The sequence below is a fragment of the Sus scrofa genome, chromosome 14 (assembly GCF_054392235.1).
Source record: "Sus scrofa isolate SSC_HxYL_T2T_F1_AM1 chromosome 14, Sscrofa_HxYL_maternal_Yorkshire_Landrace_v2.0, whole genome shotgun sequence".
Lineage (NCBI taxonomy): Eukaryota > Metazoa > Chordata > Mammalia > Artiodactyla > Suidae > Sus > Sus scrofa.
Window position 1 is genome coordinate 130922228 of NC_139396.1, and position 20185 is coordinate 130942412.

At 37.2% G+C, this 20185-nt stretch overlaps 1 protein-coding gene and 1 pseudogene across 21 annotated transcripts in view; both read left to right on the top strand.

Moving 5' to 3' along the window:
• The window catches only part of LCOR (ligand dependent nuclear receptor corepressor), a 134023-nt gene that overhangs the window by 23022 nt on the left and 90816 nt on the right, over positions 1-20185 (top strand). The gene's annotated exons all lie outside the window — the stretch shown is intronic.
• LOC100156006 (uncharacterized) lies at positions 9733-10475 on the top strand (annotated as a pseudogene). Its single transcript, NR_045552.1, is given in 1 exon segment — positions 9733-10475. The product of NR_045552.1 is annotated as an uncharacterized LOC100156006 (transcript).

Sequence of the window (20185 nt, forward strand, 5' to 3'; positions counted from 1 at the left end):
CCAGTCAGATTCGTTTCCACTGAGCCACAATGGGAATTCCTAAAATAAAATGCTGATTATAATGTCTTCCCAATAAATGCCTTTTACATTTAAATGAACTTTATGGTGATTGGGGATGTCTTTGGAATTTATGGGTTTGTCATTTAAAAATATATGTTAATAATGTGACATGATAGTTTGTGATTGATTGTATTTATTGAACTCTGCATTTTACAAATCTCTAGTTACATTTTAGTTGAAGCCATGGTCCTTGTTGATGAACATCTAAGTATTGTCTGTCAATATGCTTGACTCCCAAATAGCACAGTGCCAGATGAGAACCAGAAGCGGAAATAAAGTGAGAAACCATGTTCTTATATATGTATATTCCAGTAGCCTAAATAAGTAAGAGTGTATGTTGGGCAGCTTACTATCGAAGTGAGAGCCTTAAGCAAGTACTTGAGCAGTATTTTTGGCTCTTGTTCATTTTCTGCAAATTGAAAGTTGGATAATACAGTCAAGATTTGGTTTTCAGTCTTGTAATTTAAGAAAGTGGATATTTTCTTTAAGTACTGTAAATCTTTTTTTTTTTTTTTTTTTTTTGCTTTTTAGGGCTACACCCTTAGCATATGTAAGTTTTCAAGCTGGGGGTTGAATCAGAGTTGCAGCTGCCAACCTATGCCACAGCAACACAGGATCTGAGCCACATCTGTGACCAACACCACACTCACCGCAATGCTGGATCCCCAACTCACTGGGCATTGTCAGGGATTGAATCTGAATCCTCATGGATACTAGCAGGATTCGTTTCCATTGTGCCACAGTGGGAACTCCCTAGGTACCGTAATTCTTACCCAGAACCTTTATGGAATGAAAATAGATTTTTAAGGAACTTAATTTATTGGAAAAATAGTTTGAAGAACCCATGCAAACACTTTTAAGTATATATACTCTCCTCATATTCACTAAAATGAAATATAAACAATAAGTAAAGAAATCATCACATCTTACATTAATAATGGTAAACACAGTACAATTTTCATTATAAGTATTTTGACAGTGGTACTTCTTTTAAAGTTAAGTAGTATTTTCTCAATTTAAAACTTAAAATATTATTTTAAGTGTATGCAGTGAGAAGTTTTGCTTCCACCTGTTCCCTATCTACTCTAGTTTTACTTTCTTCCTGTAGCCATTTTTAGTATGTATTCTGTCAGTGTTTCTTTGTAAAAATGAAAGCAGATGTTAGTATTTTTCTCACTTTTCCCTCGTTTTACATATAATGATACATACAAAATGTCGTCTTCTCTTTTTTTCACGTAATGTATCTTAGCTATCTTTCCATATCTGTATTTAAAGAGCATTCTCATTCTTCTTCATAGCTACCTTATATTCCATTGTGTGGATGTGTAGTGCAGTATATTAAACTAAGAGAAAGTTGAACATCTGAGTTGTTTTTTCTTTTTACTTAACACTAACTCTGCTGCAGTGAATAGTGTACATTAGTTATTTTATATGTGTTGTGTCTGTAGGATGCAATGGTATTGCTGAGTTAAGGGTAAATGTATTTGTAATTTTGCTAGATATTGCCAAATTTCCCTCTACGTCAATATAATTTTGTATTCTCTCCATCATTGTAGGAGAGTACCTTCAGGAGACTATATCCCCCCAGCCTCACCAGTGTAGTATTGTGTCTGACTTGTGGATTTTTGCAAATTTCATAGGTAAAAAATATTCTCAGTGTGGTTTTCATTAGTCTTCCCTTTATCAGTGAGGTTAAGCCTGTTATTTTTAAGGACATTTCTATTTCCATTTAATCTTGAATTGACTTCCTGCAATGATGATTGTGATATGTTGCCAGTTGTGAAAGTAATAATATTAAATAGGGGAGGAAAGGGAGTAGATGATTGTTATTAGGAAAAAAAGACTTCTACATCCTCTCCCTTCAACTCATGAATTTTCACATAATTCAGAAAAGTTCAGTTGCTTTGTTACTGCTTTAGGAGGCCTGCAGTGTGTGATTGGCACAGCATAGCCATCCAGCCTGAGCATGCCTTTTGTACCCTTTCAAGAATGCGTGGATTGTTGTTATGCAGTCTTTTTATCTCCCCCCACACACCTTTTTTCCCATGCAGGCTCTTTTAAACTGAACTGGATTGTAGAAAATTGTTCAAATTTTACCCAAAGGCCTGGTCTTGTATTCACCATAGGTATTTGCTGAAGTAGACTCTTTACCTAGTTGGTGTAAGTTGGTTTTTATAAATGTTTTTGCTTTCATTTAGTGAGTTCTGCAAAATGATAGATGCCTCCTTTCATGGTGCCATTTGTGTCCAACCTGCCTATTTTATCTGGTCTTTTTTGGCACTTTATTCTTTGTTAGTCAACATTCTATTTCCTGAATATTGTAAGAGCTGTTTTGAACTTTTCGGTAGTAATGTCACTTTGTTTACATTCTGAACTGAAACTCTTCCCTAAGCAGTTCTGTTTCTGCAGCTATTAATACCATAAAATATTGTCTTGGCATTAGTTTATGAACATTATTGTTCAGTTTCTTAAAATCCAATCTTTGAAACTATAGGAGGAGCTTATAGTAGAATATACAACAGAGATTAAAGATAATAAGAATAAACATACCCAGTTAAGAAGGGAACAACAGGCAGAATAAGGGTAGAAACTAATGACTCAGAAGACAATCCCATATTCTGAGAACCAAGTTGACAAGGAAGTAAATACTCAGTGACTCATACTGATCCAAAATATTCTCTGTAAATAAAGGTATATTGACATATAATGTATGTCTCAAGCAAGGATGATTTCTTTGCTTTGGGAACAGTCTTTGTTTAGATAGTTTGGTTGAATTGCATTTTAACGTAGTCATTGAGCCAAATGTTCTGTGACCATTTGTGCTAACTATTAAGCACTATGCTAGATGCAGGGATATAGTGATGTGCTTAGCAGACTGTTCCTGTTCACATGGCACTTAGAATCTAAGGGGAGAAATAGGGCCATTAATCACACAAGGAACCTGTAGCTCACTGCACAATGAGATAAGAGCTCTGAAAGAGGACATTGTTCTGTGTGTGTCATTACATTGTGGAGGAGGACAAATTGGGGTAATAGAAATTCAAAAGTATTTCTAAGAAATTTTTGTTTTAAGGGTGAAAAGTGGATAGGAATTACTAATCAGGGAAAGGAAAAGAAGATGAGTTGGTAGGTGGAGAAGATTCTTTGAGACAGGATATCAGAGGATATTTTCGGAAGACAGAAAAGGAAAATTAGACTGTGGTTTCCTCTTAGGATTCTGATTTATATAAATATATATATTCCCTTTTTACCACTTGGTGGCACTTAAATATGCTTTACCTAGGCTCAGTTAATTAGGGAAGCTGATATATGTGAAATGGGGGGGAGCACTGGATGAGTTTATTATTAAAATATTGTGGGAAGAAAAGACATTGTACTCAGGCACTGGATATTTCTGTAAATGGACAGCTGTACAGTCACTTCCATTGGGGAAGCATGAAGGCATTCTTTGACAGGCACTCTTAGTTCTTACTCTTTCTTTACAAGTTCAAATATGAGTGATTTTTTAAACCACTTTTTTATTGAGATATAATTAAAATGCATAGCTCCTAAGTTTTGACAATTTTGTATATCCCTGTGACCTCTGCCCAAAACAAGATATAGAACCTCCTAGAAAGGTTACCCTGTCCTTTTCCAGCCAATTGCTCACCACCACAATAATTGATTTCTGTCACTGTAAATTAGTTTTCCCTATAGCCTAGATTTCATATAAAAGAATCATACAGTATGTACTCTTTTGCATTAGGCTTCTTTTGCTTATTAAACAGATGTTTGTGTATGTTGTTATATTAGTGGTTCATTCATTTATTTTAATTTTTTTAATTTTTATTACTCAAATGAATTTATCACATCTGTAGTTATATAATGATCATAACAATCTGACTTCACAGGATTTCCATCCCACAGCCCAAGCACATCCCCCCACCCCCCAAACTGTCTCCTCCAGAGACCATAAGTTTTTCAGTGTCTGTGAGGCTGCGTCTGTTCTGCAAAGAAGTTCCGTCTGTCCTTTTTTCAGATTCCACATGTCAGTGAAAGCATTTGATGTTGGTGTCTCATTGTATGGGTGGCTTCACTTAGCATGATAGTTTCTAGGTCCATCCATGTTGCTAAAAATGCCAGTATTTCGTTTTTTTTAATGGCTGAGTGACATTCCATTCTGTACATGTACCACATCTTCTTAATCCACTCCTCTGTCGATGGACATTTAGGTTGTTTCCATGTTTTGGCTATTGCAAATAGTGCTGCAGTGAACATTGGAATACATGTGTCTTTGTGAGTCATGGTTTTCTCTGGGTAGATGCCCAGGAGTGGTGGTTCATTTGTTTTTGTGAAGTGGATTTTTTGAGATAAAATTCATATAGCAAGTAATTTACCCATTTTATAAGTACAAGTCAATGATTTTTACTTATATTCATAGAGTTGGCAACCGTTACGGCAATCAGATTTTAGAATATTTTTATTACCCCAGTGAGTATCGTTATATTCAGTTTACAGATGCGAACCCAACCCATTTAGCAGTCACTCCTTCTCTTGTCCCCTATCTTTCTATTCACCCCCCCTCCACCGCCAGTCATAGTCACTTACTTATCTCTATAGATTTGCCTGTCCGAAGCATTATTAGTTCATTCTTTTTTTATTGCTGAGCTGTAGTCCATTGTATGCACATATCACAATCTGTTTCATTGCTGATGGATGTTTGGGTTGTTTCCAATTTGGGGTTGTTGTAAATAATACTACCTTGCAAACTTTATTTCTTTTGGCTGCTCCATGGCCATATGGAGTTCCCAGGCCAGGGATCAGATCTGAGCTACAGTTGTGAACTATGCCACAGCTGCAGCATTGCCATATCCTTTAACCCACTGTGCCAAGCTGGGGATCAAACCTGCATTCTGGTGCTACAGAGACCCTTTGCCCCACAGGAGGAGCTCCACATTTTTGTACAAGTCCTTTTTTGTTTCTCTTGGGTAAATACCTAGGAATGGAATTGCTGGGTAATGGGATAGAGATGTATGTTTAACTTCATAAGAAACTGCCGAACAGCTCCCCAAAGAAGTTAAATCTCCATTTTGCATTCTGCCAACAATGTATATAGAGATCATTTACTCCACATCCTCACAAATAAATGGTGTTTGTCAGTCCTTACTATTTTGACCATTGTAGTTGTTGTGAAATGGTGTTTTATTGTTTCATTTATATTATTGACATTTGCTCTTGAAAAAGGGTACAGGTAGAAAGAGATACCTGTGGGAAGCTACTGTTACATGGCATTTTTCAGTTTCCAAAATACTTTTAAAAAGAATCAGACTAGGAAAAGTTCACTTTATTTAGACCTTTTGTAAGGAGTTTGCTGAAGTAATTGGTTCGTTGTTGAACCATGAAATGCTTCCCTGCAGGTGGGGAAGAAACAACTGCTTTTAGGAGGTGTAACTTGTAAAATAAGAGCAACAACAAACAAATTAAGCAACTTTCAAAAGTCAGAGCACTTGCCATTTCTTAGAGTTCAAAATAGAATCATAACCAACTCATCTCCTCCTTAGGAAGTCTTGTCACTTTTAGTAGAGTCCCAAATGGACCCAAGTAATATATGCCATGTAGCATCAAGTCCTTCTGACTAGTAAGACACCTGAAATGAAAACTGCCCTAAACTAGCTTAATAGTTTTGCCCTCCAGAAGTTGTCTCACAGTCCATAATAGCTAATTCACATTCTGTGTCTGATAGTCCATAGTGCTGGAATGAGGTGTGAACTCTGTTGTTAGGGCACAGGTGGCTTACACCATAACCTCAGTGTCAGTTAAAAAAAAAAAAAAAAAATTAAGCCTGCAGAAATTTCAGGGTGGGCCAGGGTACTATCAGCATCAGCAGAAATAATTTAGCTTCTGTTACATCATAAAGCCTTTAGAAAAACAGCCTTTTGGTCCACTGGGAGAAATGCATGAGCTTTAACCAACCTCTCTTGCTTATGGAAAAGAGAGCATGGGGCATTTCACTGCCCTGAAGGAATTTTGTCAAAAGTGAATTACGGAGTTCCCGTTGTGGCGCAGTGGTTAACGAATCAACTAGGAACCATGAGGTTGTGGGTTCAGTCCCTGGCCTTGCTCAGTGGGTTAATGATCCAGCGTTGCTGTGAGCTGTGGTGTAGGTTGCAGACGCAGCTCGGATCCCGCGTTGCTCTGGCTCTGGCGCAGGCCGGTGGCTACAGCTCCGATTGGACCCCTAGCTTGGGAACCTCCATATGCCGCGGGAGCGGCCCAAAGAAATAGCAAAAAGACAAAAAAAAAAAAAAAAAAAGTGAATTACTTCACAGGGTGTGAGTCTTTATTAAAATGGAAAGTGTTACAGGTATTCTAGGAATATTTATTTTTAAGCATATATACCTCACATGCAACAAAACTATTGTAAACATCTGGTGCCTTTTAGTAGAGATTGGTATGCAGACATCTTTAGGTCTTAGAAGAAGAGGCTTGCACATTTTCCTTACTTTATAAAAGTTCTTATCAATTCTGTATAGTACGTCATTGAAGATTCTTTATTCTTGCCTTCTGAATTCCATCTAATCTTTGATTCACACTGTTAGTGTAATTTTTCAAAAATAGGCCATTATCCTGCCAGAAATCCTTCAGTAGCTTCCCATCATCTTCAGGATAAAATCCAGACTTGAACATGGCTTTCCAGAAGCATCTTAGACTGTTGGTTATGATTTTACCTAGTTTATCTCCATGTCCCAATAATCAGCATGATAATAGCTAACATTTATTGTAGTACTTAGCTTTGCCAAACATTGGCCTGGGCAGTCATAATAAACTGCCTGCAATTCTGCAAATAGATTATATACTCCCATTTCATGCTTTTTGCTTAGTCTGTACTCTGGAGTACTCTTTATCCATCTCTTCATCTCTTTAATAATACCTGCTTGTTCTTTTAAATTCCATTCAGATATCACTTCTTGGAAGCTAAATTCCCAGACTCGTTTTCTGCACACACACCCCTATCCCCACCTCTCACTTCTTAAAATTGTTGTGAAATGTCAGGGCAATGCATGTATAATATCCTTATGCTACATGTTCTTCTTAGCAAGCTCGGTTTGGTGGGACTGAGTTGCCCTCGTTTAAAGCCACAGAGAATAGTATTTATGATTATTCATCATCACTATCATCTTCCCAAACCCTCTGTTTGATAACACTTGGGTCCAGAGGCAAAATTCTTAGTCTGGTAATAAAGTAAGTAAGATAGTCCTTGCCTTTGAAGATCCTAAATTCTAGTGAGAATAGACTTACAAACAGCTAATTATATTTAGCTAGGTCAGAGATTTAAACATTAAAAGAAGAAAAAGAACTATGAAATAATTAGAAGAAGCATAATTTTTTCCTATCGTATTGAATTCAGAAAGTTCTTAGATCTATACCAGGAATTATAAAAGAAATGATTGTTTTATTTAAAATTAACTCTTTTATATGACAAAAAAGCCATAAAATCAAATAACAGAGGAATAAGATTGCAGCTTCTATTAATACACAGTCTCTGGCATATATTAAAATTAACTCAAAATTCAGAAAGCAGAAAGGACTAACATTAGTCCACTAGAAAAATGGGTAAGACAAAACACTGTAAACCAGCTATAGTGGAAAAAAGAAAGATGATACATTGGAATGATTTTTTAAAGTGTATAAAGAAAATGAATAGGCAATTCACAAAGAATTCAGAGAGCTCAATAAACATGAAAAATGTTCACAATTACAGTTGAGGAATTGCTGATTTAAACTGCAAGTTAAAATTGAAGTATTGAAAGTCCATGAAGTCATCTCAAAGGTACTCCTGCTGGCCTAACATGAAAAAATTGAATATAAAAAAAGTAAAGACTGCAGTGGATTGAACTATATCAAATAAGTAAAAAATCTAGGTGTCCATAATGATATTTTAAAAATACAAAACAAAAATAACTATTGGATCACCTTTGGAGATTTCAGGGGTGTCAATTCATTATTCTGAAATTTAGTGCTTAGAATGTATTTTGTTGCAAAATGTATATAAAATAACCAAATAGTTGATAGCTGAAGGCTTTTCTGTATTGAAGAATTCCAGGAGTTCCTGTTGTAGGGCAGCAGAAATGAATCTGACTAGTATCCATGAGGACACGGGTTCAATCCCTGGCCTCCCTCAGTGGGTTAAGGCGTTTCTGTGAGCTGTGGTGTAGGTCACAAACGTGTCTCGTGGCTTGGATCCCTGGTTGCTGTGGCTGTGGCATAGGCTGGCAGCTGCAGCTCCAATTCAACCCCTAGTCTGGAAACTTCTTATGCTACAAGTGTGGCCCTAAAAAACGAAGGAAAAGAAAAGAGAATTCCAGTTAATAAATGAGGAAGGAATGAAAGTATTAGGGAAGTCACCATTTTGTGCCCATAATACAATAATAGATCTTTATAGTAGTGGGTAACTTTATAGTAATGGAATCAAGTTACTATCCTGAATTCACTGATCACTTAGAATCATAAAAGTAACAGGACAGATAGGTCATGTAGATATATTAATTAGGCTGTTGATGTGAGGACTTTGGCTCTATGGTCTGACTGTCAGATATGTCTCTATTGTCCTATTTCCCTCATACTTAATCCTTTGAGTAAATCTCAGCTGCATTTTAGACTGTTAAACCTTATTTTACTTCCTTTTTTAAAATAAGACTTTTTTTAAAAAAAAAAAGCAGTTTAAGGTTCACAGCAAAAATGAGGGTAAGATGGAACTTTGGCTTTTACTGTGAGCAAAATCAGAAGCATTCTAGGTTTTTGAGTGACATGATGAACTGAGTTTTAACAAACTGCCTAACTACTATGTTGAGAACAGGCTGGGAGTAGGGAAAGCAGGAGTATTAGCACAGATACCAAATTGGGAGATTTTACAGTAGTCCGGGTGATAGGTGAAGGTTTTGTGTACTGGATATTAGTAGAAGAAGGGAGAAGTGATTAGGGCTGCAAATATATTAAATTGGCAAAAGATTGGTTAGGATTGGTAGAGGCAGAATCATTTCTGATTGGATTAATGTGGGGGAGTAAGAAAAAGGATATAGGGAAGTTTTTAAAGGTTTTTGGTTTAGGCAGTTCAAAGTGCAGGTTTGCCTTCAGTCAAGTTGGGAGAGACCATGGGGTGGAACGGGTTTGGAACAGAAGATAAAGAATTCAGTTTCGAGTATCTCCCACATAGTAGGTATTCATTGTGAATGTAATACTGCTGAACATTAAGAACCAAGGATGTGAGATAGCTGCCATGAAAAGCCCTTTCATTGTCAGTTTTCACATTGTTCCTTAACTGTGAAATCTGACTTCATGTGCTTAGTGTTGTTTCTGTGTTGTGTATTGCTTTGTTTTGTTTTTCCATTTAAGATTTGTGCATATAGTACTTGGTGCCAGGTACCATTCTCTCTAATTTTTAAAATTGGAATTTATTTAATCCTCATAAATACCTTGTGAGGTAAGTATATTCCCTGTTTTATATATGAGGCTCTGAAAAATTTAAGAACTTGCCTAAAGGTCACACAGCTAGAAAAGGTGGAGTTGGGACTCATACCCATACAATTTGGTTCCAGAATAAAAGTGAGTAAAATTCATTGAACCTATGAGGCTGAGTACTGATTTTAAAAAGCCCTAGAAATAATATCTCAAGGTGATCTTATGTAGGTTTTTGTGTGAGACCTTCTTGAATATAATGGTTATCTAAGTAGGAAAATATCTGGAGGCTTCGTCAGGCTGCAGGCTGGTTCCACAGCCTGTGTTCCCTACCTGCTTGGTGCCTGGGGCCTTCTCTGTCGCCACAGGCATAGTGCTGCTCACACTATGGTTTGTGTCTCGACTGTGCCACTTCCTCTCAAGAGATGTGGGTCCTTGGAACATCTTTAGTACTGGAGCTCAGGATGCAGGCAGCTCTGCCGCAGTGGCAGAACAGAACCTCTGGAATGGATGGACTCTTCCCGAGCAGCTTGGCTAATGTGCAGCAACTGGACAGTGTTCCTCTTTAATATCTGTCTGTCAGCATAACCATCACATCATTTCACTCTGGTGGCAGGAACTCACATCTCTGAATTCTGTATAGAAAAGTTCTTGGATCCCAGTCTTATGATGGCTTCAGGACAACCAAAAGTGCCTGCTCTTAAGCCAGCAGCTAGGCAAGATGTCCCTGCCCATTGGGATGTACCGTTGGTGCCCTCGAGGACCCTGCACCTATGACTACTCCTCCTTCGGACATGGGCAGCATCTCCTGGAAGCCAGTGATTCCAAAGCCCAAGAATCAACACCTTGCCAACACCCTGCTGTACCCCTGCCACCAGCCACTGACAGTGCATACAGGGTCCCCTGGTGAAGCTAAAGCTGCCCATGTCATCATGAGTTCTCTGATCACAAAACAGACCCAAGAGAGAATTCAGCATTTTGAGCAACAGGCAGGGCTGAGAGATGCTGGCTACACACCCACAGGGGCCTTACTGTCAAGGAGACCAAGTACCTTGGAGAGGTAGAAGCACTCCACAAACTCAAGCTGCAGAGAGTATAGACATAACAAGAGAGGAGAAGCAGCCGGTCTCTACCCAGTCCACCCTGAGCAGCAGCCTGCACTCTTCCCCTAAGCAGAAGCCCCGAGGTTGGTTTGCTTGTGGTTCTTCCATAGCTTTACCTGGTCCTAATCTTAGCGCCATGGATTCTGGAAGCAGGGATAAAGACAAGCTCAGCAGATAAGTGTGGTCTCTTTGCACCAAGATTCCTCCAGAGGTCTGATTCAGGAGGTTTTGCCACTCAGGTGTACAGAGGAGCCCAGAAGCCTTCTCCAATGGAACTGATTCACATACAGGCCACCCAAATGGCCAAGGACCCAGCAACGTTCAAGCCGTCAAAGATGGACATCTCAGTGATAGAGGGGAAAAAAACAGCTACTGCAGACCCACAATCTCAAACCCTAGGACTTGAATGTTCTTACATCCACTGGCTTCTAGAGCCCTGTCTGTTCCAGGGACTCTGGATAGAACATGTCTTGTGCCTAGCTCCCTTTTATCTTGACTCTGATGTAGGAAAGGTTTTGTTTTGTACTTCTAAAAAATCTTTCAAACTGAGGCTGGAGCTGGACAATAATTGGTTTTTGAAAAACATTTTGCAAAGCTTGTCCTTGTGTGGAAGAAGCCATCTTTTTTGCTTTAGTGTGGACTAAATAATGTCAGCACATGTATGGGGAGTTCCTGTCATGGCTCAGCAGTAACGAACCCAACTGGTATCCATGAGGACGTGGGTTTGATCCCTGGTGTCACTCAGTGGGTTAAGGATCCAACATTGCCGTGAGATGTGCTATAAGTTGCAGATGCAGTTCGGATCTGGGTGTTGCTGTGGCTATGGCATAGGATGGCAGCTTACAGCTCCAATTTGACCCTTAACCTGGAAACTTCCATATGCCATGGGTGCAGCCCTAAAAAGACCAAAAAAAAAAAAAAAAAAAAGGATGTATGGGAAGCTCATTCCCTATTTGGGTGTCATTTATCTACATGGGAACAAATGATGTTTGTGTTATTCCAAAACCAAGGCTTCTTGGTTCCTTTGCCACTCTCCACGTGAGCATGGACACATGGAGGCCTTCACTGACTAGTGTGGATGGCATTGGTCTTCCTGGCTGTCCTGGCGCTTTGTGCTCCAGCCTCATTTATTAGGGGGACCCAAGATCTCTTGAGGTCTGGGTACACTTAAGAGCCAGACTTGACCAGGATCCTCTTTTCTGTGCTAAAATTACAGTCTGTGCTTTTGGGAAGACGTGGATCATGTGGTTCTGTGGCCAGTATTTACTGCAGTAGCTCTTGGGCCATTGCCATTGGAGGGATGCTTCTCTTTTGTGTGTCACAGAGCAAACACTAGTTCTGTATCCTTTTTTGCACTTTAAAGTGAGATTAGGAGTTCCCGTCGTGGCGCAGTGGTTAGCAAATCCGACTAGGAACCATGAGGTTGCGGGTTTGGTCCCTGCCCTTGCTCAGTGGGTTAACGATCAGGCGTTGCTGTGAGCTGTGGTGTAGGTTGCAGATGCGGCTCGGATCCCACGTTGCTGTGGCTCTGGCGTAGACCGATGGCTACAGCTCCGATTCGACCCCTAGCCTGGGAACCTCCATATGCCGCGGGAGCGGCCCAAGAAATAGCAAAAAGACAAAAAAAAAAAAAAAAGGAAAAAAGTGAGATTAATTTAACTCCCATTTGGTTGAAAACTTCTTAAGGGAGAAACTTTGAGTCTCCTGGTTTGGTAATAGATAAATGAGTGTTAAACTTTCTTAAAGAAGGTGGCACCTGCAGTTGGAGGATAGTCTTGAGGTTCATGTGAAACTTGTGTTGCCCTATTTTGATTTTCTTGTTTAGGCCAGAGCCTGAATTTTTTTTTTTTTTTTTCCTGGGAGGTGGAAGAACTAATCCCCCCCTCCCCCCCAAACAACCTCATACCTTTTATAAAAATGTACCTTACTGAAGAAAGGAACTAGGGAAACCACCTTTTCACTTCTCAGTGTGTACTTGTTCAGGCACTGTCTTGAAAACTGTCTCAAATTCCAGTGGTCTTTTGCTTTGGACAGTGTTGTATCTAGACTAGGAGTTGAGCTGACCTTCCACAGAGACCTGGAGTCTGAAATGATCAGAACAATTAATTTATTTGTGTCTTCTTTATGCTTGTATCTCTTGTTTTGACAATAAAAATCTTTACTACTTTCTCAAAAAAAGAAAGTATCCGTCAGTATTTCATTTTACCCATCCCTCAACATAATAAAAGCCATATATGACAACCCCACAGTTAACATCGTACTATCTGGTCAAAAGCCAAAAGCATTTCCTCTAACATCAGGAACAAGACAATAGTTCCCAACTCCAGCCACTTTTATTCAACATAGTGTTGGAAGTCCTAGCCACAACAATAAGATAAGAAGGAGAAATTAAAGTAATCCAAATAGGAAAGAAAGAAGTAAAACTGTCACTGTTTGCAGATGACATGATACTATACATGGAAAAGCCTAAAGACACCACCAAAAAAACTCCAGGGGTCATCTGTGAATTTGATAAAGTTGTAGGATAAAAATTAATACATAGAAATCTGTTGCATTTCTATACAGTAACAGTGAACTATCAGAAAGAGAAATTAAGGAAACAATTCCATTTACCATCACATCAAAAAGAATGAAATACCTAGGAATAAACCTACCTTAAGAGGTAAAAAGACCTGTACTTGAAAAACTATGATACTGATAAAGAAATTGAAGACAACACAAACAGAATGATAGACCATGTTAATAGACTAGAAGAATTAATATTGTTAAAATGATCATAGTACCCAAGGCAATCTACACATGCAGTGCAATCTTTATCAAAATACCAAAGGCATTTTTCATGGAACTAGAGCAAATAATTTTAAAATTTGTGTGGAAACAAAAAAACTCAAATAGATGAAACAGTCTTTAGAAAGAAGAACAGAACTGGAGGACTCACACTCCCTAACTCCAGACTAAACTACAAAGCTACAGTAATCAAAACAGTATGGCACTAGCATTAAAAACAGACATGTTGAAATACAGAACAGAATAGGCTAGAAATAAACCCATGCACTTAAGGTCGACTCATCTATGACAAATGAGGCAAGAATATATATACAGTGGAGGAAGGACAGTGTCTTCAGTAAGTGGTGCTAGGGAAACTGCACAGCTACATGTGAAAGAGTGAAATTAGAATATTCTCTAACACCATATACAAAAATAAGCCCTAAATGGATTAAAGACCTAGATGTAAGTAACTCTGAGAGGAAATCATAGGCAGAACATTCTTTAACATAGATCTTAGCAGTATTTTTTTGGACCTTTCTCCTAAAGCAAAGGAAGCAAAAGCAAAAATAAATGGGACCTAATTAAACTTTAAAGCTTCTACACTCAAAGGAAACCATTAACAAAACAAAAAGATAACTTATAGAATAGGAGAAAATATTTGCAAAGGATATAACTGATAAGGTTACTATCCAAAAATTATAAGTAACTCATACAACTCAACATCAAAAAAACCTCAATTTAAAAATGAGCAGAAAACCTGAATAGACATTTTTCCAAAGAAGACATACAGATGGCTAACAGGGACATGAAAAGATGCTCAACATTGTTAATCATGAGAGGAATGTAAATCAAAACCACTGTGAAGATATCTTGCCTTATGCATCTCAGATGGCTGTCATCAAAAAGACTACAAGTAAATTTTGTGAGGATGTGGAACAAAGGGAACACTTGTACACTGTTGGTGGGAAGAAAAATTGTTGCAGTGACTATGGAAAACAGTATGGAAATTTCCCAAAAAAAAAAAAAATAGAGCTACCATATGACCCAGCAATTCCATTCCTGGGTATTTTATCTGGAAAAAAAAAATGAAAATGCTAATTCAAAAAGATACACTCATCCCAATGTTCAATAGCAGCATTATTTACAGTTGCCAAGGTATGGAAGCAAGCTAAGTGTCTGTCAACAGATGAATGGATAAAGAAGGGTTGTGTGTACATGTACACAATGGAAGACTACTCAGCCAGAAAAAACATTGAAATTTTGCCATTTGTGGCAACATAGATGGACCTGAAAGGTATTATCCTAATAAATAAAATCAGAGAAAGACAAATACTGTATGATATCACTTATATATGGACTTTAATGAATATAAGAAAAAAGAAACAGATACAGACAACTAACTACTGGTTACCAGTAGGGAGAGGAAGGGAGGGACAGAATAGGGACAAGAGGAACAAATTCCTATGTATAAAATAAGCTGCAAGGATGTATAGTACAACACAAGGAATATAGCCAATATTTTATAAAAACTACAAGTAAAACATAACCTTTAAAAAGTTATGGATCACTCTTTTGTATACCTGAACTTATGTAATGTTATACACCAACTATACTTAATTTTTAAAAAGAAAGAAAAAGAATACTGTATCTTTATCATTCTCTTTACATGTCTGGCATGGTGCAAGAAGTATTGGCTTGGGATTTGTGGACTGATATTATTCCGACTGTTCCATATATTCACCTATTTAAAATTGTTTCAGTTGCTTGACTGATAATGTTGAAAACTCTTAGGGAGCTGACTGGCTTCTTTGCATTCAGGTATTGGTTTTACTCCATCAGGCTTAAACTTTGACTGCCCCAAAAAGGCAGCGTAGCTTTTTAGTTCGTATTCCTCTTTAATAATCTTGATGACCTTTACACCTGTCAGTTTTAAATGATAGAATTTCACAAAGTGTTTTATATTATTTTTTTTCCTTGAGTGTATAGTTAGTATTTACAAGGTGATGATGGTGGTGGCTGGCCTTTTTAGGTGAATATTCTTATTAAGGACCACATAATAAGTGTAAAAGAACGGTATATGATTTAATTCTGCTTCTCTTTTTTGGCATTAGCCATCAGTACAGTTTCTGAGAAAACGAAACAAAACAAAAAACATACCAATCCTTATTTATCCAGATTAGATGGAATACTAGGTATGTTTTTTGTATGAATGTTTATAAACCACTGCACACAGATGATTATTTAAGTGACTCTCACTTCTCCCAAAGATCATGGATAAACACCACCATTCTAGAGGCAGAGAAGTAACTTCATTATATACTGAATGCCTTAGGGCATTTGGTGCTTATTTTTCTCAGAGAACCTGGTTGAGAAGGGCTGATCTGGTCTGACTTTGTAAGGCTCAGGCGCTAAGAATGTTTTTTTGTAAAGGGTTATTTAAAAAAAAAAAAAAAGGCAGGAACAGAGACTATATATGGCCTCCAACACCTAAAATATTTACTATAAGGCCTTTTACAGAAAAGATTTGTCCAGCTCAAATTTGAATCCTAACTTCTTTTTGTAGCTGTTTGACCCAGTATTTGACTCTCTAAGTGAGGAATACCTGTCTCAGAATTGTTGGGAAGCTTATGTAAAAAAATTAATGTCAAGTTTCAGAATACAGCTTTAAGGAATGTCAGCTGTTATAATTTTGTAATATGTAATATAAAATGATAATGATGTTTATATATGTTGCTTATAAATATGGTACATAGCAAATATCAGGTCTGTTTCTCTGTTGTGATGTAAAGCAATGGTAAATTGAGAATATTAGCCAGTATTTTTGGTGCCGTGATTATTTTATAGACTCATACAGTGAGAATGTCCTCTTAAAAACAATTCAGTCTCTTACCCATTAAATATTATTACGTTTTGGTGTCTCTGAAATTCAGTATTTCTCGAGTATTTCTTCTTTAGATAGTACTAATTTTTTTTTTTTTAAATGAGAGTGTCCTCTTATCACTTGAGTTTTGATGACGTAGAGAAATAATTCTCCAACCTTTTTGGTCTTGAAACCCTTAAAAATTATTGAGCTCTCTGAAAAGCTATTTTATTAATAGTGTATTTGAAAATAGCAGTAATCAACCCATTACATGTTAACATTTTAATGAAAATCATTGTTTTCCAGAACAACTTAAGTGGGAAAGGGGGCATTGTCTTTACATTTTGCAAATGCCTTTAAAGTCTATTTTAGAAGATAGCTGGATCCTTACATCCACTTTTTCATTCAGCTATTCCATGTGTTAATTTGGTTGAAGTATTAGAAGAAAATCTAGTCTCATATAGAAATGTTGGAAAAGGGAGAAATACTTTAATAAACTTTCAAATAAGTATGGGTGTTTTTCTCAGATAGGATGCCAAAACTTCATGAGCAGTGTTTCTTTTCCTTTTTCTTTTTTTAATTAATAAACAGTATATATATATATATATATATATATATATATATATTTTAGAGCAGTTTTAGGTTCACAGCAAATTGAGCAGAAAGTACTAAGCGTTCCCACAGACATTAAACTCCCCACTGTCCATATCTGGAACCATAATAGTACTTTTGTCACAAATAATGAACCTGCATTGATCCATCATAATTACCCAAAGTCCATAGTTTATATTAGCGTTCACTCGTGGTGTTGTAAGTGAACCACATTCTATAGGATTTGACACATGTACCCACCATAGTAGTATCATACAAATAGTTTCACTGCCCTAAAAATCCTCTGTGCTCTGCCTGTTATCCCTCACTTTCCCCAGTCCTGGCAACCACTGATCTTTTTACCATTTCCATAGTTTTGCCTTTTTCGGAATGTTTAGAATATAGTATATAGCCTTTTAAGATTGGCCTGTTTCACTTAGCAGTATGCATTTACGTTTCCTCCATGACTTTTAATGCCTGGATAGCTCATTTCTTTTTAGCACTGAATAATATTCCATGTCTGGAAATACTGCAGTTAATTTACCCACTGACCCCATGAAGGACATCTTGGTATCTTCCAGATTTTGGCAGTTATGGATGGGGTGCTATAAATATCTGTGTTTTTAATAAATTTTCACATCATTTGAGTAAATACCAAGGAGTGCAGTTTTTGAAGTATGTGGTAGGAGTACATTTAGTTTATTAAAAAAACTGCTAAATTGTCTCCCAAGATGGCTGTACCGTTTTGCATTCCTCTCAGCAGTGAATGATAATTCCTGTTCCTTCACATCCTTACCAACATTTAGTATTCTCAGGGTTTTTTTATTTTGAGAATTTGAGTTGGCTAGGTTCTACTTAAATTTGTAACTTGGGGTATTTTAAAATTTGCTCTACATTCTTGTCAAAAGGAATGCCTTGCTGTAGTGTTTCATGATATGGTCCTCTTAATTAAATGACTGTGTCATGTATATTCAAGTTCTTTATATTTGTTCTTAAATTACACACAGAATTTCAAAGATCAGTTCATCACTATATGGTAGGGTTATTATTTAGTATATAGTACTCTTCCCAAAGATACTCAGCAATTCCTGTGTTCTCTCTTTGCTGTTATAACACACTTTTTAGTAATCATAGATTCAGAGGAAATGATACAGTAACATCTAGTACTTACTGATTACTTAGGGTCAGTCACTGTATAAATATAATTTGAGTTTTTTCTCTTAACTGTACTTGTACTTACACAGATGTACTAGTCTCTGTTCTCCACAACCTTCAGAGATTTTACTTGGCTGTTTATCTGCTATTCTTTTCTGCATCTCTTCTGAGTGCTTGTAATAATTAAGACTAAACACTGAAGTCTCCTACTGCTTACACTTGTAGCCAAAAAGTACCTACTTTCTCCCTAGCTTTAAACCAGTACTCTCCATGTAACCTTATATTCTGTTCCTCAGCAAACTGAGAACTAAAGAAATGCTACAGTATTCTAAAAATGCAGTAATTCCATCTATAATAATAAACATAGTAAGAAAATTGTAACAAAGGTTGATTGATTTGATTGTTGCAGTTCTCAGTGTGGTACACAGACCACCCCCCACCACAACCCCCCCCCCCCCCGTGGTTCCTTCCCAAGACCGGTTCGGGAATTTGCAGCGTTAGAACTATTTTCACGATGATATTAAGGTGTCATTTTTTTCTTTGCCCTATGTTGACATTTGTGTTTATTTTTCAAGAATGTAGTGGTTAAAACTACTGTTTCATAAGTCAGGGCAATAGCATCAAACTATTCTGTTGTAGTCTTTCACTGCCACACACTCACAGTAAAAAAAAAAAAAAAAAAAGCCAGTTTCACTTAAGAAGCCCTTGATGAAATAGTACTACTTTTACTAAATCTCGACCCTTGAGTACACATCTTAATATTATATGTGATGAAATGGGAAGTATGCATAAAGTATTTACATGATTTAGCTCTAGTTGAGCTAAACTAGATGCCTTTTTTAATTACTCAATTTTATTACATTTATAATTGTACAACAGTCATTGCAGCCAAATTTTATAGCATTTCCATCCTATAGATCCTTTTTCATGGAACACCATTTACTTGGAAGAATGCCTGACAAACTGTGATTGTTCAGACTTTAGTATTTGACAGACATATTCTCAATAATGAATAAAGTGAGCCTATCAAACAGGGTAGGGAGGGAGGAAATAATAGTATTTGTTTGCCAATGATAAAATTCCAACCTAAAAGAAAAAATTAGAAGACTGGAAAATGTATTGCCCATTACTGTGAGTGTGATGACTCCCCTTGAAAAACTTTTCGGAAGTTCCCATCGTGGCTCAGTGGTAATGAACCCGACTGGGATCCATGAGGATGCAGGTTCTATCCCTGGCCTTTCTTAGTAGGTTAAGGATCCAGCATTGCTGTGAGCTGTGATGTAGGTCGCAGACAGGTTTGGATCTAGCATTGCTATGGCTGTGGCGTAGGCCAACAGCTGTAGCTGGGATTCAACCCCTAGCCTGGGAACCTCCGTGTATATGCTTCGGGTGTGACCCCCCTAAAAAAAAAACTTCTGATGAAATTAGTGGTGATATTAACAAATGTGATTTTTTTTTTCTTTTTGGTAGGATATATGGTACAATGAAAAATGTCAACATTGGAAAAGCGCACAACTCAGTGAACTGTTACTTTCCAAATGGCTAGTACCAGAAGTAACAAAGTAAGCATTGGTTGTGTGTCCTTTCCTCGTGCAAAATAGGCCAGTGAATTTTTGTTTGTTTCTTGTTTTTTTTTTGCCACACCTGTGACATGTGGAAGTTCCCCAGGCTGGGGATGGAGCCCGCTCTGCAGTTGACCTGTGCCACTGCAGCAATGCCAGATCCTTAACCCACTGCACCACAAGGGGACCTCCTAATTAACACAAAGAAAATTTGACCATTATTGTGTACAGTTCTAGGAATTTTACTGTATGTATAAATATGTGTGGTCACCACCACAGTCAAGATAGAGAATAATTCTTTTACCTCAGATAACTCCTTTGTGCTCTTCTTTTGTAATTACCCCTTCCCAAACCTCTGGCAACCTCTCATCTGTTCTTCATTACTATAGTTTTGTCTTTTTGAGAATATCTTATAAATGGAATCTATATAGAATATAACCATTTGAAACTGGCTTCATTTAATTAACATAGTGCATTTGAAAGTTAGCTGTGTTGCATCACTATTTGTTTTTTAAAGCAATTAAAGTGCACTATTTTAATCATTAATAAAGTGTATAATTCTGTAGCATTTACTACACTCACAGTGTTGTACTAGTATGACCACTATCAAATTTTATACTATTTCATTACCCCAAAAAGATATCCCATAC